The sequence below is a fragment of the Typopeltis vanoorti genome, chromosome 10 (assembly GCF_054136105.1).
Source record: "Typopeltis vanoorti isolate ZY-2024b chromosome 10, IOZ_Tvanoo_1.0, whole genome shotgun sequence".
NCBI lineage: Eukaryota > Metazoa > Arthropoda > Arachnida > Uropygi > Thelyphonidae > Typopeltis > Typopeltis vanoorti.
The window spans coordinates 69,235,608-69,257,028 of record NC_143558.1 but is presented as its reverse complement, the minus strand read 5'-3'; the positions used below and the strand labels follow the sequence as shown (position 1 = coordinate 69,257,028).

The 21,421-nt window shown below is 35.4% G+C and overlaps 1 protein-coding gene across 4 annotated transcripts in view; it reads right to left on the bottom strand.

Annotated features, from left to right (window-relative positions):
• Window positions 1-21,421, bottom strand: part of LOC150102490 (G patch domain-containing protein 2) — a 193,287-nt gene that overhangs the window by 163,601 nt on the left and 8,265 nt on the right. The window contains exons 2-3 of one of the 4 annotated variants that reach the window (XM_090399007.1): window positions 21,184-21,286; window positions 492-546 (exon numbers count right to left, since the gene is read on the bottom strand). The exons of 1 other annotated variant lie outside the window; for it this stretch is intronic. The gene's annotated coding sequence lies outside the window, so the exon portion shown is untranslated. The remainder of the gene's footprint in view (window positions 1-491; window positions 547-21,183; window positions 21,287-21,421) is intronic. 2 more of the 4 variants (XM_090399006.1, XM_090399009.1) reach the window with 2 other exon arrangements.

Below are 21,421 nucleotides of genomic sequence, written 5' to 3'. Positions count from 1 at the left end.
GGAAGTATGTTGATAAGAGAGTTAAGTTGTACAACTGTAATAATAAACCACATTTTTGCAACCAGTCTTGTTATTTAATAGCCACACCTCATATATTATTGTTACTGGACTTCAGTAACACACAAAGACAGCATGTATCAGTCCACCTATCATTTAACAGGCAAAAAATAAAACAGATGCTACATTATGAATTTATGTTAGTCCTCTCAACTCTCAGGTAATTTTGCCCCCTTAAAATGAAATTCAGGTAAAATCAGATTATACAGCACTGCAAAAAAATAATAAAATCTCACATAAAGAAAATACTTACCTATATCTCAATGAACAAATTATATATCTATGGATCAAATATTAAAAAAAGCTTCATTTTCCTCAGATGAATTCATTTCTCATTTTTATATAAATACTGAATATTTGGTTTGCATTCTACAGAACACTTCCAATGTTTATTTTAAAGAAATGCAAAGCCATTAACTACAAAAACATGTTACCTTTAGAATGAAACATCAGTAACTTCCATTAAAACTGCAGCTGATCCAGATATATCTAGTATTAAAATAATAATTTCTATATTATCTATGGAAATACTTATTTCTATTTTTATGATTTTTTTTAAAGATGGACTGATGATCTGAGGCTACACATGAATTATTTCAGATGCATAAATCAAATAAAAAATAAATGCTTATATATTACAGAACAATTTCTTCTCTTTTTTGTCAGTGTTTGTAGGTCATTCAAATAACTGAAGGATGAAAGCAAGTTAACGAAACAAGAAATAAATAATCTGTGGTACTGAATGAATGAGGATGGGATGGCAATTTAAGATATAGCCAACCAAATTATATTCTTATTGGCTTAAACCATAACATAAAACAACGGTACAACATGACAATTTCATAGGGGCTGGGGTTTTAGCCAGTTAAGCAAGGCTCCTGTTGTTTTTGTCAGGAAACCAAGACAAACAGTGCAAAATCAGCTACTGGAACAAATCCCAACCCAACATCAGCAGAGTTCAACATTGGTACTATCAACATAAGAAGCATCAATGGAAAAGAAATAGCAGAATTGGATAAGAAAAAGATGAATATAATAGGTGTGACTGCAAGAAAAAGCCAAAAACAGATGAGATCTTTCTAAGCAACAGATAATAAATGTATTCAGGCAATAACGATCAAGGAAAAGAAGGAGTAGGTATAGTATTCAACAAAGAATACATGGATAATTGTCTTATAATCAAGTAGAGTAAGAGGGACAAATATCAAAATGAGGAACTGGACAATGGGACTTATTTGTGGCTATTGTCCAAGAAAGACTACTAAGGAAGAACGGGTGAAATCTTCAGAGTAATTAGAGAAGGCAGTGGACACAACGAAAAAGCAAAAGTTTGTCCTTGTTGAAGATGTAAACAGCAGAGCAGGAAATGATCCAAAGAGAGAAAAATGTTTGGGGAAAAGAACAAAGTTAATAATAATAATGATGGTAAGCACCTGCTGGATTTCTGTTCAGAACATGATTTTCCAACATAAAAAGGTGCACAAATTCACATTGAAAGAAGATGTAAGAAATATGAAAGTATCACTGATGTTATTGCTCACAGCGATGTTTTCTCACTGGTTCAGGACACAAGAGTATAAAGATAACTTGAAATAGGAACTGATCAGTATTTAGTTTAAAACAAGATGAAATTGAACTTTGCATTGAAAAGAAAAGTGTGTAAGAAAGTTTTAAAATTAATAATCAAAGTTGAATAGCTTTCAGAGATAGACTAAAATACACAAACATAATTCAAGGAAAAAAAGAGAGTTTGAAAACAAGATCCAAATCTTGGAGACACAAGTGGCAAACCCTGAAGAAAACAATGATTGATTCAGCAAAGAGGCATGTGGTAAGATTGTCTACAAGGATAGAAAAATCAGAACTCCATGACAGATTCAGAAAGTTAAAGAGACAGTCAAGGAAAAGAAGAAAACATATTGTAAGTTTCTGGAAAATAAGTTAGTTTGTGCTCTAGAAGAATACAGAGAAAAAAAAAAAGCAGTAGCTAAACAAAATCATGGGAAGACTTTTGGTAAGAACATTGAAAATAAATATCAGGAAGGTGGCAAAATATTCTGGAAGCTATTGAAAAGCTTACTGGCATATTGTAAGTTTCTGGAAAATAAGTTAGCTTGTGCTCTTAAAAAGAATACAGGAAAAAAAAAAAAAAAGCACTGTGTAAAAAAAAGTACTAGCTAAACAAAATCATGGGAAGACTTTGGTAAGAACATTGAAAATAAATATCAGGAAGGTGGCAAAATATTCTGGAAGCTATTGAAAAGCTTACTGGCATATTAATGCAGCTGGTTCACCACCCCTTATTAGGAGGGTGACTCAACCCACCCTAAGACAGACGAGAGGGATAGGATAGGATAGGATAGGATAGAAAAGCTTAGAAATGGAGGAAAGAATACTCTAAAAGGAATTGGAGATGATAAAGGTGACATGAAAACTGATAACGATATTTGAGATGTCTCGAGTAACTACTTTGAAAAACTACAAAATTAAACAAGTGGAGTAAACACAGTGGTATAAAACACTCAATGTAAATACAATCAGGAATACATATCAATAACTGAAGTAAAAAAAAAGTCATCAAAAACCTGACATGTAGAAAGGTAGCTGGAGTAGATGACAATTGACCAGAAATGCTCAATTATGGAGGTATAAAAGAATTTTTCAGCAGATTCACTGCATAATTATGAAGGCCTGGTCAGAGGATCAAATTCCGGATGATTGGAGAGCTCTTACAGTACTCCATCTATAAAAAACAAAATAATACTGAATGTGAGAATTACGGAAGAAATTCCTTTCATGTTTCTGGTAAAATTTATGCAATATACACTCGGGTCTCTTTTTATGCGGATCTTTTTTATGCAGATTTGAAGTTATGCAGTGCACGCCCACAGATATAAGACCTTTCGACACTTCTGCGCATGTCAACAGAAGGAGAATCCATTCCGATAATAGGGTAATACAGCATTTCCCAAACTTTTCCTACGACAGAAACACCATTAATTATTAATTAAATTTGGCCCAATGGAGGAAAAAAAGCATCAAAGAAAAGTGATTTCTTTGGAAATGAAAATTCCAATTTTAGATCGTTTAGCAAAAGGAGAGGGATCTACGGTGATTGGTAAACATTTTAATTTAGGCGAATCGACTATAAGAGCAATTAAAAAGAATGAAGTCACAATAAGAAAATCTGTCATTTCTGGCACAAAACTAAGTGACAAATTATCATCATACTCAAGAGATGCTTTATTAGAAAACACGGAATGAGCGCTCGTAATTTGGATTGAAGAATTAACTCAAAGAAGAATTCCTACAAGTGGTTATTTAATTAAACAAAAAGCTCTTCAGTTTTATGAACAGATGAAGCAATTGGAGCCGTCTACTTCTGCTTCCTGGGCTGATAAAGAATTTTTGGGTAGCAAAGGATGGTAAACCGAGTTTTTAAAAATGAATGAACTTCATAACATGAAGAGTACAGGCAAGGTTGCAGCAACAGATGAAGAAGCAGCCAAAATGATTGAAGATGGTGGATATTGTCCAGATATCAAGTGTTCAACGCTGACGAAACAGGATTGTTTTGGAAAAAAATGCCCAGTCGAACTTACATCGCAGTCTGAGAAAAAAGCAAGTTGGTTTAAAGCGAGCAAAGATCAAGTAACGTTGTTACTTTGTAGCAATGCATCAGGAGATCGAATGTTGAAACCTCTTCTAGTAAATTGATTTCTAAGACCACATGCTCTAAAAGGCAAAAATCTAAAACAGCTACCAGTACATTGGATGGTTAATACAAAGGCCTGGGTAACAACTGTTGTATTTACTGAATGGTTCAATAATTGCTTTGTACCAGAAGTGGAAATATACATGAAGCAAAAAGCTCTCCATTTTAAAATTTTATTAATTGTTGACAATGCACCAAGTAATCTGCATTTAGAACATCCAAATGTGCAGGTAATGTTTTTTCCACCCAATACAACAAGCATTATTCGGCCATTAGATCAAGGCATACTTGTTACTTTTAAAAAATATGACGTTAATATAAATTGAACTTTTCAATATAAATATAAATTTATATTCCAATATAAATTGAACTTTTCAATTTATATTGGATAAACTAGAAAATGAATCATTAACAGTAACTGACGTTTGGAAAAAAATTTATATTTTATTTATTTAAATTTATAAATAAAACCACAAACTTTAAATGCTTGCTGGAAAGCAGCTTGGCCTGGATGTATTGCAAACAGTGTAACCATGCAACATCTACATTATCAGCTGAAATCATTACATTGGCACATGAAATTGGTGGAGAAGGTTTTGATATATTTAGCTAGAACAATGTAGATGAATTGCTTGTGGATAATGCTTTAAGTGACGACGATATTATTGGATATCGATTAACTTTAGATATCGTCGAAGATCCAGAAAACGATAGTTTTCTGGATCTTCTGCAAATATAATTTGAGGTCTTGAACTGTACAATAAATTGGAAAATCATTTTCTTGTTAATGACACAAATTCTTAAGAAGCCTTTAAATTCCAACGTGAGCTAAAGAACTGTATTTCTGGATATCGCGAGCTGTATAAAAATTAGTGAAATCATCATCGCAAAGTTAAATCACTGATTACATGTCAGAAGAAAAAAATCAGCACAGAACGAGGGTGAAGCTAATTCTGTTTGTGAAGAACCATTGTCTTTACCATATAGATCTGATGTGCTGACTATCTCTTCTGGTGATGAATGTGATTTTGCACCAGTTTGCAAACGTTGCCGAACATTGTCTAATAGCGATGATAATTCTGATGACAAAAATGTCACTTTTCAATAAAATTAAACGAATAAAGTTTTAAAACAAACTTAGGCATTCTTACTTTCCTGAATTTTCATACACTTTTTTTATGTGATTTTAGGTTTATTTTAATTCATTGCTTCGGTTTTATGCGGTTTCAGAAAATTATGGAACATATCCCTGATTTTTCAACATAAGTTAGGCCTTTCTTGTGCGATTTTTTATATGCGGTTTTCTGTGGAACGTATCTACCGCATAAAAAGAGACCCCACTGTACTTGAAAAATATTTAAGAAAAATTGTAGAAGGGAATCTTGGTGAAGAACAAGCTGGATTCGTGCAAAATAGAGGTTGTGAACATCCACATTTCTTCAACCTCTCACCACAGCCAGCATTCCAAAGTCTTGATATTGTTTTAGTCACTTGTCTCTGGATCTTCTCCAATGTTTCCACATCACGCTGAAAACCAGGTAACCAAATTTCAGCATTGAAAGTCAAAAAGAAGTGTGGTCTGACCAGTGCTTTATACCATAGCACAACCACTTTCTTATCCCTACACGTTAAAATACTTTTTTTTATATCTACAATGCTGCACATTGTAGCAGCGCTACAATGTGCGGTCTTTGCAACATGCATCTAAACTTCGATCTACTGTCAACACTCTCCCAAATCTCAAATCTCATCCATTTCCTGCATTGTAGCATTCACAATATAGCACACAGCCTTATATTTATGCACTACAAAATTCAATACCTTGAACTTATTAATATTAAAACTACAACCCCACTCCTCTGTCCAAGTCAAAAGTCTATTCAAATCTTCCTGAAAAGAATTAACATCAGCAGTGTTACTTATAATTCTCCACAACTTTGCATCATCAGCAACAACCAAAGATCCCCATTCAGTCCACATGATATATCATTTCGCCTGCAAAAGTTGGTCGATTGGTAGAGCCTCTGCTACTAATGGCTCATGCAAAAAAGTTAAGCAAGTTTGAGCATGGTTAGTAGTTGGAAGGATCAATCGTTCGATGCTGTTGGCAGACTTTCCCTCAATGAGTCTTTGGACTCCCTGGAGGTGTCATAATAATAATTTACAAACAAGTTAAACAGCAGGGGAGCAAAAACAGAATCCTGGTGCATGGCACTGATTATCCTCCTTTTATGAGACACCTGCTCCATCATACACAACTTGCTGTTATTGTTCAGAGCCAATCGCCAATCCATCTAACCAATAGACTATTGACATCCTCTGAAGCTTGTACACCAACTTATCATGTAGTAATCTATCAAATGCTTTTGCAAATATCAAGAATATCACTGTACATGACTCTCTCTTATCTAACATGCTTGTTACCTTATAATAAAATGCAAGTAAATTGCTAAAACGAGACCTACCCTTTACAAATCCATGCTGACCATAATAAAGAATACAGCAATTCCTAGATTAATGTGCCTAATGCATTCTTTAAAATGGGCACATTAATCAAATACAATAACCTATGGGAAAAAGTATAATTCGTTCCTCAAATTTCTTTTTTGACCATTAATTTTTTTTATAAAAGAATTAGGCTATATCTCAGGACCCAATTAAAAGAAAACCATGAAGCTGGAAGACAATAAAACATATTCAGAATATAAATTTATTATTCTACTTCTTGACAAAGAATTGAGCTAACATAGTTTGGCAGGCATTCTGTTTCTTTTTTTCATACAACTGACGGCATGGCCCTATTGCCTCTTCTACTACTTCTGCAAATTTTACTGCTTCTCTCTCTCTCTCTCTCAATCAGGGTCAGCCTCTAAGCACTGCAGCTTAAAACCTTTGGTTGCATGAAAAATATTTTCAATTTGTTTCTGTGAAATCTCCTTGGACATGTCAGTGATTAAATTTTCTACATATTCTTTAAGATCTTCCCACTGTGCATCTAAATTTAGCAGATTAGAATCACTCAATTTCTCAGAATAAGATTTAATTAACTTAGATTCATTTGAAAAGCAGCATCTAAAATCATTTGCACAATGTGGAAGAATGTGCTTCCAAATGGCTCACATATTGCTAGCAGTAATTTCATTCAACTTTGTGACTTTATAACCAGGTGAGATTTCTCTGATTTGGCCAGAAAAGTCATGGAAGGCATTCACTTCCAAAAAGGCTGGTTTCACTGACATTAAATATTTGTTGGTCACAATAAGCCCCTTCTTCCACAATTTTCTCCAAAATCTCTGGATAATTTGCAGCTACCTCCTTATCTGCACTTGCAGCTTTGCCTGTGATTCGAACATTATGTAGGCATTTTCTCTTTTTGAAACACCCAAACCACGTAGCACTCAGTGGTGCACCCAGAGGGGGGGGCAAGGGGCACGGGCACCCCCCAAAGAAAAAACACCTAGAAAAATTTCCAAAAATCTTTTCCTAATTAAAATTCATTTTTTTTTATTTATGTTGTGTGCTACTTATGAATTAGCAATCACTGCAGATGCTCAGTTATAGGTCATATGCGATGTGTAGTGTGTATTCGCAAAACATCTACTCAACTCGCCCCCCCCCCCCCCAAAGGTTAAATCCTGAGCGCTCGACCCCCTCCAAGATTAAATCATGAGTAAGCCACTGGTAGCACTAGCGTAGAATTATTCTTTTCCATCATTGATAGAACTTTCAAGGTTGCAAAGAGACTTAATGCTTTTGATTTAATAAGGTCAATGCTTACTAGGATCCATTTTTGGATATCTTCGATCCATGTAGAAAGTCATCATCAGCATCAAATTCCTGCCATGTACCCTCAATGGGTGTATAGGATATGATAGTACTACATGAAAAAAATTACATCATTATTAATTTCCTATCTACAATTTTCCTCCAAATCAGTCTGTTACTTGTCAAGACTCCAACATTATCAGATCTTATATTTCTATCGTCTAAAGCATTTTGTACCGTATCAATCCACCTATATCTTGGTCTTCCTCTGGGTCATTTTGCTGCCAACCTAGCAGAGAACACTTGTTTTGCTAATCTTTCCTCGCCCATTCTGTTTAAGTGACCATACCACCTAAGATTAGCTCTGCTAACGCATTCCTGGATGCTGACAATGTCAAGCTCTTTCCTAATATCCTCATTTTTAATATGATATTGCCATTGATGCCATCTGTTCATACCTATAATCTTTCTCAGGACTCTCATATCTGTGGTCTCTAGTCTTTGGTCAAGTGTTTTACTTTTGACCCAGCTCTCAGATCCACAAGTTAAAACTGGTTTGAACACTGTCTTGTACACAGCTAATTTACTGTTCCGACTGATTTCTCTCTTATTCCATATGAATTTATTCAATTGACTTCCCACCATACCAGCTTTGCTGATTCTGTTGTCTATTTCTATATTTAATTTACCATCTTCAGAAAAAATCGTGCCTGAAATGTTTTACTTGTTCCACAGGTTCTCCATTCACAGCACAGTTGACATTTTCAATGATTCTGCCTATTTTCATTGTCTTTTTATTGCTGACCTTCATAGCATATCTATTACAACAGCTATTCAATTCAGTCAGAGAATCTTGCAGACTTGTAGCAGATTTGTTTAGAAGTATAACATCATCCACATAAGACAAAGAGCTGACATTAACATCTCCAATTTTGATATCATGTTTAATACCACTTTCCTTCATAATGTGATCCATATAGATAATGAATAACAGAGGGGATAATGTACATCCTTGTCTCACACCAGATTTAACATTAAACCATCTTCCTGTACTTCCTTCAATTCTAACTGCTGACTTACAACTCAAATAAAGACTAAGTATTGCTTGATATAATGCCCCATTGACACCATATAACTGAAGCGTATTGAATAGCTTCTCTCTTGGCACCTTGTCATATGCCTTTTCCAGATCGACAAAACTTAAATACAGATCTTTGTTATATTCCCATGCTTTCTCGACTATTTGTCGTAAAGTGAAGATCTGATCCTGACAGCCTCTATTTGGCATGAATCCAGCTTGTTCTTCACCAAGCTTTTCTTCCACAATTCTTCTCAACCGTTTCCCAAGTATACTTGCATAGATCTTGCCAGGAACACTCAGTAGGGAAATACCGCTGTAATTCTCACATGCAGTTTTATTTCCCTTTTTATATATGGGTACTATGAGAGCTCTACTCCAATCATCGGGAATTCGTCCCTCTGTCCAGGCTTTCTGAACTATGTAGTGCAGCCACTGTAAGACTCTTATAACACCATACTTCAGCATTTCTGGTCGAATATCATCTACTTCTGCTGCCTTTCCACATTTCAAGCCTTTGATGGCTTTTTCTACTTCTAGTATGGATATGTATTCCTGACTGCATGCCTGGTCAGTGTTTTTTACCACTGTGCTGTCATCACTGCTTGTTTCATTTAGCAGTTTTTCAAAGTAATTACTCCATACTTCAAGGATATCTTTTTCTCCTGTTTTCATTTCACCTTAATCATCTCTAATTCCTTTTACAGCACTCTTTCCTCCATTCTTAAGCTTCTACAACAACCTCCAGAATATTTTGCCACCTTCTTGATATTTATTTTCTATATTCTTGCCAAAGTCCTCCCATGACTTTTGTTTAGCTAGTTTTACACAGCGTTTAGCATTCTTGCATTTGTCTCTATATTCTCTAAGAGCACAAGCTGACTTATTTGACAGGAACTTTTGGTATGCTTTCTTCTTTTCCTTCACTGCCTCTTTAACTTCCTGTGTCCACCAGGGAGTTCTGATTTTTTTATCCTTACAGATAACCTCACCACATGCCTCTCTGGCAGAATCAATCAATGTTTTCTTCAGAGTTTGCCACTGAATCTCCAAGGTTTGATTCATGTTCTCAAACTCTTTCATTTTTTCTTCAATAATCTTTGTGTATTTTAGCCCTACAGCTCACATCTGAGAGCTGCTCAACTTTTATTCGCTTTAAAACTTTCTTACATGTTATTCTTTTCAATATGAAATTCAATTTTATCCTGCTCAAGACTAAATAGTGATCACTTCCAATTTCAAATCCTCTATACACTCTGGTGTCCTGCACCAGGGAGAAAACATCACTATCAACAATAACATAGTCAATGAATGTAGAAAGTAGTCTCTCTAATTCAATCATTATAATACTTTGATTTCAAATGTATGCATTATGATGTTGAAAGTTTATTTTTCACTTGGTTAGACTATAATAAATTTAGTTTAATCCTTTACCCAAGTGTGAGCAAACAAATTTTGCGCCTGAAAATATCTTCAAGACTGGAGTAAGGTAGTAACAACACCAGGTAACTCGTAGCAAAGGTGGACCAAGCTAACATCACTCCTATCTCAGTATCTCCATTAATGCAAAACACATTTCCATGCAGATGTGTATAATGTTATGCACTAAGGGAAGGGTCACTACCCAGACTAGTTTCGACCTTTATTGAGGTCAGCTTGGTCCACCTTTGCTACGAGTTACCCGGTGTTGTACTACCTTACCCCAGTCCTGGAGATATTTTCAAACGCAAACTTTGTTTGCTCACACTTGGATAAAGGATTAAACTAAATTTATTATAGTCTAACCAAGTGAAAAATAAACTTTCAACATCTTTCTCTAAATCCAGAGTAATTTAATAAAAAGGTGGCACACCTTTTGGCAACTCCTATAGGTAAAGATGACCTCGCCATTGCTTCTGCCTGGTATCTCCACTTCTGGGCCTGGCTCCCACTGAGGAGACCTCAATAAAGGTCAAAACTAGTCTGGGTAGTGGCCCTTCCCTTAATGCATAACATTATACATATCTGCAAGATGTGTTTTGCATTATGGGAGATACTGAGATAGGAGTAATGCTAGCTTGGTCCACCTTTGCTACAAGTTACCCAGTGTTGCAGTACCTTAGCCCAGTCCTGAAGATATTTTCAGGGTGCAAACTTTGTTTACTCACACTTGGATAAAGGATTAAACTAAATTTATTATAGTATGCATAATGAACTTGAAGCAGCTTTACCTTTCTCTTTGTATTCAGCAGCTTTGCTGAAAATTGCTCTTATAATTGATTCACCCATTTTTGTGTTCTTGTCCTATCTTTGCTCTGGACTCAATCTTGTCCATTTTTCTTTATTATTTGAAGTTTTTCTTCCAATGAGATTACTGTTTTAATCATTTTCACACTTCCACTTTTTGGCTCACTAATTCTTTTACTAATGAGGAAAGGTTGGGAAAATACTTTAAAATAAAAAAAAGGAAAACAATTGCAAAGGAGGTACGTGATCTGATCATCAAAATGCTATGTAATTAGCAGAAACATACATTTTGGTGGTAAATTTGGAACATAGCGTACATGGAAATAGTGTGGTATGACTTTAAAAAATAACACTGTAAAATGTTTTAAATCAGTAACTAAATTATTTCATCCTGGTGAGTGATTTTTTAAAATAGTTAGCCATAAAAATGTATAGATAGAAAATTTTTAAAATCTGTAACATTTATTTTTAAGATGTATATAGGTGCACTAATTGAATTTGGGTATAGAAAAAAAAAAAGACATTCTAATTGGAGACACATTAATTGAGGGATTGCTGTACTATATCCATCAACTCAATCCTGTATTCTATTCCTAACGATCTCTTGAACACCTTGACTATGACTGCAGATATACAGACTGGTTCATAATTGGAAATTTTGGAAACTTCGGTTCTATAATCGTGCTTGTGGAGTGATACCATTCTGCCTTCTTTCCACTCCTTAGGAACCATACTCAATGCAAGACTTTCATTAAATAACCAGGTCAAACATAGCTAACTGCTGTGCAAAACTCCTTGAGAATATGTGGTAATATGTCATCCATTCCCACAGCCTTATTACCATCTAGCTCAATCAACACCTGATACACCTCTTCTTTCACTTCGAATTCTCCTAATACTTGTCTCCCTTCTATATATTGCACCACGTCATATACACCAATATGATATACGCTGATAAAGTGCTCAAACAATAATAACCTATATCCTTTGCAACTTATTCTGCAGCCATGACTATCCACCAATGTCAATCTGTAATAATTATTCTTTCTGTTACTTGCCACATAGTGGAAAAGTTAACTCAAGTTCCCTTGAGTTAAGCTTGGCCTGACCAACCAAGGCATAGCTAATTGTTGTGCAAAATTTCCTAAGAATACATGGTGATGTGTCACCCATTCCCACAGCCTTATTAACATTTAGCTCAATCAATACCAGATACAGTTCTGATTCTTGCACAAACATCATTTACACTAATATGATATAAACTGATAAAGTGCTCAAACAATAATTTCACTATATACTTTGCGACTTTTATTCTGCTGCCATGACTATCCACAATCTTAACCTGCCATAATTATTCTTTCTCTTCCTTGCTATATAGCAGAAAAGTTAACTCTAGTTCCCTTGAGTTAAGCTTGGCTTGACCAACCAATCTCCATTCATACTGCACGTTTTCTTTCTTCACCATGCTCAACACCTTCTTGGCTGCACTTTATACTCTCCATGAATCTGATCATCACCACCAACCGTTTTGTACCTCCTCTATAGCATTTCTTTTTCAACACAGCTTGCTTGAATTCGCTGTTCATCCATTTCACTCCCACTCTATTTACTTGTTTAACCCTCGGTATGCAGTTATACACTACTTGTGTCAGACGCTGCCTTATGAATTTCCCCATGCACTGTCAACATTTTTTTCTGCATAGCTCATTTACTCAACATATTGATGCTAATTGACTACAGAGCTTCTCATAATCACCCACCTTATACTTCCACATATATATGTTTTTGGTAGTAACCTTTTCTTGTTTCACACTTCCAAAAAAAATTACCTGATTATCACTCTCACCAACTGTGGCAATGTCAATAGCTCATTAACAACTGCATCTTCTGAGGTTATCACAAAATTCAAAACACTAAAGCCTCTAGTTGCTTTAATCAGAGGCTGCTTAAGATATATATCCCTCAGAAATTCAACTAAACTCACTCTTCTTGTTCCCATATACTATCTCCTCCCTTCATTCTATATTTCTGTAATTAAAGTCTCCCATCAGGATCACCATCTTTTTACATGCCCAACCAATATGCTTAAATATTTTACAATCGGTATTCTCCACATTCCCTGATATATAACAGCATCCTATCAGATATACTAGCCTGTTAATTTCAACTTCGCACCACACATGTTCAAAATCTGTGTATGTTCTTTCAACTTCCATATTGTGTGGACACAATTCCTCTGCATTCATTAACAACACTCCATCCTCCTCTTTTTACCTTCCCTATCCTTCTGGAAAAGTACTACAGACCTTCTCATTATCACCCACGTTATACTTCCACATATATCTGTTTTTGGTAGTAACCTCATCTTGTTTCAGCACTTCCAAAACAATTACCTTATTATCACTCTCATCAACTGGGGCAATGTCAATAGCTCATTAACAACTGTATCTTCTGAAGTTATCACAAAATCCAAAACACTAAAGCCTCTAGTTGCTTCAATCGCATTTGCTTGAGATATTTATCGCTCACAAATTCAACCAACTCACTCTTCTTGTTCTCATATACTATCTCCTCCCTTTATTCTATATTCCTGTAATTAAGGTCTCCCATCAGGATCACCTTCTTTTTACATGCCCAACCAATATGCCTAAATATTTCACAATCAGTATTCTCCACATTCCCTGGTAACAGAATCCTGTCAAATATACTAGCCTATTAATTTCAATTTTGCACCACACATATGCAAAATAGGGTGCTTGTACTACCAACTTCCACACCATGTGGACAATTCCTCTGCAATCATTAACAGCCCACCCCCCATATTCACATTCCCTGTCCTTCTGGAAAATTGTATAATCCTTCCATTTCCTGTTCCTGAACTCCGATTGCCATTCATACCTGCCTCATCCTCACCTTTATGCATACCATCACCATGTGCTGCTCCAACCACATCTTCAACCTGGTATCCATCTAACTTCTGTCATACAACCTGTTCAGCTGTGCTATACTTTTTTCATTTTCATAAGTACCCTTAGATCATTAGCTACATTAACTTCTTGATTCTGTGTCTTCTCAGTAAACAGTAGAATTTCTAAATGCCCAACACCAAACTCATTCAAATGCAATCCATCAACTTTAAACCATTCCAACTTTCCATCAAATTCACTCCATACATTTGCAAACTGAATCCTCTTAGGCACCCATCTTATTATTCATTATCTCTGCTCTCCTTCTCGATTCACTGTTGTCATATCTGGGCAACATGCTAACTACTTTTTTCCAACAACACTATTTTCCTTTACCTTCTGCAATAACTTTCTCAAGTCTTTATCGACATTCTTTCCCCCCTCCCCCCAACTAAATCATTTATGCCCACGACTACCACTAATTCTGATGCCCACTCTTTCCTTCTCTGCAAAGCATTAGTTATTTGTTTCATTGTTCCATTGGGAAAGCATGTTTTGTACTTTATTAGTCCATACCTCTAATGATCGAGTCCCCATATAATGATATATGACTATCCTTCGACTTTTTGTTTGTAACACTAACTTCCTCCTGATCAGCCAATCTCCTCTTTAGATGTTTAATATCCTCTTTCAGTTCCAGAAGTTTCATTTCACTTTTCATTTTCACTAACTCTTGCCTAAACTCTCCTGCTGCAGTCCCTCCCATTTCTAATCACTCTAATCTATCAAGACACGTTTCACATACATTAATGCTTTCCTACTTTTTGTTTGCTCCAACAGCCCACAAATCTTTCGCATTGTTTGGTGCATATATATATAGCAATTTTTGCAATGCATCCACTGCAAAAAATCAAAGGGAGAACCCAATCTTCATACTGAAGCTTTCCGTAACACTGACGTGCCTTCATCAGTAAGAACAAACAAGTACCAATATACAATATAAACAACAAAAATTCCAACAATAACACTACTTCAAGACGTTTGCATCCAGACTGACAAAAATGCAGTACAATTTGTAATAAAAAAGCCACACTATACACTAATTTAAAAACACTAATTTATTCGTTATAAAATTAAATTTATAATGAATAGGAGAGAAATTAATCAAAACACTAAATTAGCTGTATACAAGACAGTGTTCAAACTAATTTTAACTTATAGATCTGGGAGCTGAGTTAGAAATAAAATACTTGATCAAAGACTGGAGACCACCAGACACTGTTCCAAGAAAGATTAGGGGAGTGAACAGAGGGCTTCGATGCAGTATCCTATTAAAAATGGGGATATTAGGAGATATAATCTCAGGTGGTATGGTCTCTTAAACAGAATGGGAAATGAAAGATTAGCAAAAGAAGTGTTCTTTGCCAGGATGGCAGAAAAAGACCAAAAGATCAAGAGGAAGACCAATATGTAGGTGGATTGATACAGTAAAAAGTGATCTTATATTTCTGTCTTCTAAAGACAGAAATATAAGATCTGATATTAGAATGTTGTCAGATAATAGGCTAATCTGGTGGAAAAGTGTTGATAGGAAGTTGTTAATGAAGTGACTTTTCATGTAGTAGTATCATACGATACTGAACACTCCCTGAGGGTATGTCAGGAATTTGATGATGACGATACCTATCATACTTCTTAAACTCAATGTCAGGGCACTCGACTAATTCTGGCAACCCATTCACCATTCTCTAAACAAAAAATCCAGTATGCACATCCTTACTAATCATATTCTTACACAACTTCCAGGAGTAATCCCCTGCTCCCTCTATTATAATTGATGAGGAAATTTTTCAATTTCCTTATCAATCTTATAGAACCCCTTTAATAACTTATAAGTTTCTATCATGTCCTATCTTTTCCACCTATCTGCTAAACTTTGCAACCCACACACTTTAAACCTATTCTCATAGTGAGCATTCCCAGATTTGTTGCCAGCTTGATCACCCATTTCTGAAACTGTCTACTACCTGAACCCCCCAAGAAACCAAACAATCAAATCTGTGTGGAGTAGTCAAGATGCTGCTGAATTATAGCCTTAAATTAGGATAATAACCCATCTTTATTTGTTAGTGTATTTTACAACATCCAGAAATTTTTTTCAGCTATTTTACCAACTTTTGCAATATGCTTTATGAGCTTCAACTCTCTGTCCATCATTACCACCAAGTCCCTAGCCTTATTAATGTTGGATTAGCAGTAGCCCTTGTTCTTATGATTTTGGAGGAAAGCAGAGAAATATAACACCCAATTCAGCAGAGCATTGTCTATGAAAGTATATGCAGAAGAGAAGGTAAAAACAAAGTCACACCATGATATCATTTGGCTATCCACCCAATGCTGGATTTAACCTTGAACCAACTTTTCCGATACTTGAACCAACACCCCCAAGATATTAACTGGTCTGTAATGGTATTATCTTATCCTCTTTCCACTCCCTTGGAACCCTACAGACCTAAGACTTAGACTGAACTTCATCAGAGGCACTGCCAATTCTCTTGCACATTTGAGTTATTTTACCAACTTCTGCAATATGCTTTCTGAGCTTCAGCTCTCTGTCCATCATTACCACCAAGTCCCTAGCCTTATTAATGTTGGATTAGCAGTAGCTTTTGTTCTTATGATTTTGGAGGAAAGCAGAGAAATATAACAGCCAATTCAGCAGAGCACTGAATTGGCTGTTACACAGGGCAACATGCCACCAGTCCCACTGCTGTACTGATATTTTTCAATATGCTGAGTACCTCCAGTTCATTGATCTATTCTAACATCAGTTTGTCACATCAGAAACTGCAAAATCTCCACTGGGATCATACAACTTTACAGAGTGATCACTCAGCAATTTGCCTATTTTGCTTTGATCTCTCTTCCCTACCATTAACACTTATTAAAGTCATCATTCCATAGTTATTCATCCTCTTACTTGAGGATGTTTACTTTGGGCTGCTTAACTCATAATCTGATTTGGCCTTTCTTATTAGTCACTCTTCTTGCCAGCACTTTGGACTGCTCATGAATATGCTGATCGCCTCAGTGTTTTCTTTTTTTGCAGTCCTTGCTTTATATCTTTACTCATCCACTAAACTTCCACTTGGTTTATCCTCTTGACCATGGGTATGCAGTCTAATACTGCTTCTCTCAAATAATCCCTGACCACTTCCCATGTACAACTGATATTCTTTCCTTGTAGCTTCTCAAGCCATGGAACTACTCCAAGATGCCTCCTAGCTCTATCATAATTACCAGCTTTTATCATAATTGTAGTTCAGCATAAAGCTTTTTGATATAAACTTCCACAAGTTTAGCAATCTCCCAAAACAGCACTGCATGGTCACTCTCCTCGATTGGAGGCGGAGCGTCTACCTTGGTTATAGGTAGATCTTCTGATCCAGATATCTGAAACTTCTCATTCCCTCTAACAAGCTGTGTCAGGTAATTATCCCTTAGCACCTATATAAATTCAATCTTGCAATTCCTCTTTCCTCCTTCCAATTTATGCCCCCCATAATTGAAGTAATAATTGCTTGGCCTGCACTTATGTACTAATCCAATGCATGGCATTTGCATATTCCTATGGACTTCCTGGCCTATAACAGCAACAAATATTGTATTTTGTCCTATTGTCATCTATCACACCACACAGCCTCAAATGAACTACCTGTCAGACCTAATATCCTCTTTAACTTCTAATTTTGTTGTTGATGTTCTTCAGCTGTCATTAGTAATACCCCATCACTTGTCCTATTTCCTCTATCCTTTATGAAAATAAAATAACCTATACATTCTATCCCTGAAACTCCTCTTCTTTATTTCTGATACTTCTGGCATTTGTGTACATGCATTTTAATTACCTTGGACCCACAGTTACACATGTGTAATGTTATTACCATCCTATTTGGATTTGAAAGCTGTAAAACTGCATTCAGCATTGCATAATCATTTCTGTACAGACACTCATTTGTCTCAGGATTAGCTGAACTTTCACTTGACTGCAACCCCCCCCCCCAATACCTCAATTTCCTGATTTGGCACTTCTAACCCTCAGTGAGGCATATATAAGTCCTTCCATCTATCAAATTCACTCCATACATATATAAACTGCACAATCTTCCTATTGACTCATTTACAATCATGGCACTCACAATTCAACCTGTTAGATCGACAGAAGACTCAATCTTTACTTTCTCACTCTTCTTTTTCACATATCAAAAGTTCCTAGCAAGCAAGTTAAGATGTGTACTTAGAGAACAGAGAAAAAGAAAGCAGAGTAATGTGTAAAAGTAGCTAACCAAAAGTCATGGGAAGACTACAGTAAAAATACAGAAGACAAATATCTGAAAAACAGCAAAATGTTCTGGAAGCCATTTGATGAATCTTAGAAATGAAAGAAAGAGTATAAAAGGAATAAGAGATGACAAAGGTCACATGAAAACCAAAGATTTCTAGATGTCATGTTGGAGGTATTTATTCACAAATTTTTCCACCATCACCCCCCCCCTCAACAATATAGCATCATTAAAACTCTAACCAATAGAGTCTATAATCTTTGTTCCAGTGGAATTTCTCTTTCACCAGAACTCAACCATATGCATAACACCTTCCTATCCAATGGCTACAGTGCTTACATAATTAAAAAAACAATCAATCCTCTACCAATTCCTTAGCCATCCCTTCAGAAGGATTTCAGAAATGCCATCACTATCCCCTACATCCGGGACACGTCAGAAAAAAATAGCCAGGTATTTAAAAAAGTATAACCTCTATACAACTTTGCCAGAAACTTGCTACCCTTATCCATTCTACCAAAGATCAACTCTCTCCTCTCTCAGTGGCTGAAGTATATAAAGTACCTTGTTCCTGCAAGTTGGCTTACTTTGGACAGACAGATAGAACTTATCTGTTTTACCAAAGATCAACTCCCTCCTCTCTTCAAAAGTACCTTGTTCCTGCAAGTTGGCTAACTTTGAACAGACAGGTAGATCAGCTGCCATCTGTTGAGATGGCAGTTGAACACAAATCTTACATCTGCAATCACGACTATGGTCAATCTGGTCTTGCAGACGATGTATTGGATACCACTCATAGGATCTTTTGGGAAAAACCACCATGCTCCACCATAGTATATTTAAAAAGAAAAGACTGTTTTTGGAATCTCCAGCAGAACTCAGAAATCAATCTAATTTAAACAAATATGGATGCACAGAATTTGATAAACAATAATTGTCAGAGTACCCAGTTTACATCATGCACCAACTAGAGAGAGCTTTAGAGTCATCCACATGTTTCATTGAGTATTGTGTTGTCTTTGTGTGTGTTGCAAGTGTTATTTGTATTCCCTGAAGATAGCTAAGTGACCAAGACGAAATACTGGAAGAATTAAAATTAGTTTTTAATCCTTTCTTAGTGCTGTCAATACTCCATTAAACCTCAACATGATGTCCTCCCAGCACTTAAGCCTTGACACACAGATTTCTAGATGTCTGGGTTAACTATTTTCAAAGACTATAAAATGAAACAAGCAGAACAATGGTAGAAAATATTCAAAAGGGATGCAATCAGCAGCACATATCAATATCTGAGACCAAAATAGTTTGATACCAAGCTTTACACTAGCTGTCTTTCCACATTTCAAGTTTTTGAAATGTGGAAAGACAGCTAGATCAGATGACATTCATATAAAAATGCTCAATTTTATGGAAATGAATGAAAGAATAAGCACAGCTTGCATGTTGTGGAGTCAGAGGAATACATTTATATGGAATAAATGTATTCATCTGACTCCACAACATACAAGCTGTGCTTATTCTTTTATCCATTTCCATAAAATTGTGCCTAAATAGCTGAAATCTTTCACTTGTTCTTTGATTTTCCATTCACGATGCAGCTGATGTTTTCATTATTCTGCCTATTTTTATAGTCTTTGTCTTTTTATTGCCGATTTTCATGGTAAACTTATTACAGCAATTATTCAGTTTAGTTAAGAAATCCTGGATTTATTTAAGAGTATAACATTATCTATAGAGAGCCAAGATTGACATCCAATTTTGATATCAGGTTTAATGCCACTGTCCTTAATAATGTGCACCCTTGTCTTGCACTTGATTTTCCATCAAACCATCTTCCTGTATCTCCTTCAATTTTAACTACTTATTACAACTTAAATATAGACAAGATATTGCTCAATATAACACCCCTTTTACACCATATCATTGCAGTGTTTTGAACAGACAGCTTTTCTCTTTGTGACATTTGTATGCCTTTTCTAGATCAACAAAATTTAACTACCAATCATCATTATATTCCCATGATTGCTCAATTATTTTCTTGAAATTAAAACCTGATCCTGTCAATGTATTTGGCATGAAGATATCAGAATGGAACTTGGCAACGTTAGCATTCATGCATATGTGAGCAGAGCTAATCTCAGGTGATCTTAGTATTTATCTTGGGTGTTTGATGGCAGGTAAAATTCTAATGCTTTATTGCATTCTAATGCTATATTGAGCAATAAAAGAACGAGAAATATCAAGATTTACGGAGAGGGAAAGATTGATGTAGTTAGAAATATGGATCAGAAGACTGAAATATAAGATTATATAAATCAAATGGATATTAAATCCAGCATTATTTCAAAGCCGAGTGTAGAAACTATGAAAGTTTCGTATGAAATTTGACCATTATTTCCCGTACAGGAAATAATGCTGGATTTAATATCTACTTGATTTATATAATTTTGCATCGCCGAACTGAAGCCTTTTTGACTCTTTATTTTAGTGAAATATAAAATATGCTGTGTAGTCTTGACAAATAATAGCCTAATTTGGAGGAAGATGGCCAACTGGAAGTTAGCAATAATGTCAAGTTTTAATTCAATACTATCATAGCCTGGACACAACATAGGATACATATCAGGAATTTGATGATGATAATGATGATATGTATAAAAGGACTAATGAAGGGCAGACCTCTCTCTCATGTTTTATCTTTCTAGGAAATCTAACTGTATTTTGATTCATATTTTTATAAACATTAGAAGAAACACTGTGGATCAAAGTTAACAGACATAAAATCAATCTTATCAAATATGCTGATGTAACTGTTCTCTAATACAGAAAAATAATCTCTAATATAGAATAGACTTTCAACAGCTTTAATGAAGTATGAGGTCTTATATTATAACGTGAAATTTAACAAAGAAATAAAGACAAATTGAGATCCAGAAAATATTAAGAACGAACAATAAGCTGTTGCACTCGATTGGAAGTCCCCTTAACAGACAACCTAACTATATGAAACCAAAGAGCAGAACTGGCCAAAGATAAGCAGCAATAATACAGATAATCAATTGAAAATAAAACTATATAACACACTCGTCTTACCAGCAGTCTTGTTTTGCTGAAAATGCTGGATCATGAAGAAACAAGAAGAAAGGAAGCTTCAGGCTTTTGTGATGAAATGCCTCAGAAACATAAGCAGAATCACCTGGACAGAAAGAAAGAAAACAAATCAAAATACGATCAGAACTAAATTATTATGACATAATAATACAAGTAAAATACAACTACAGTGGTTCAAGAACATCCAAAGAATGAACTCCATAAAGACTATTACATATGC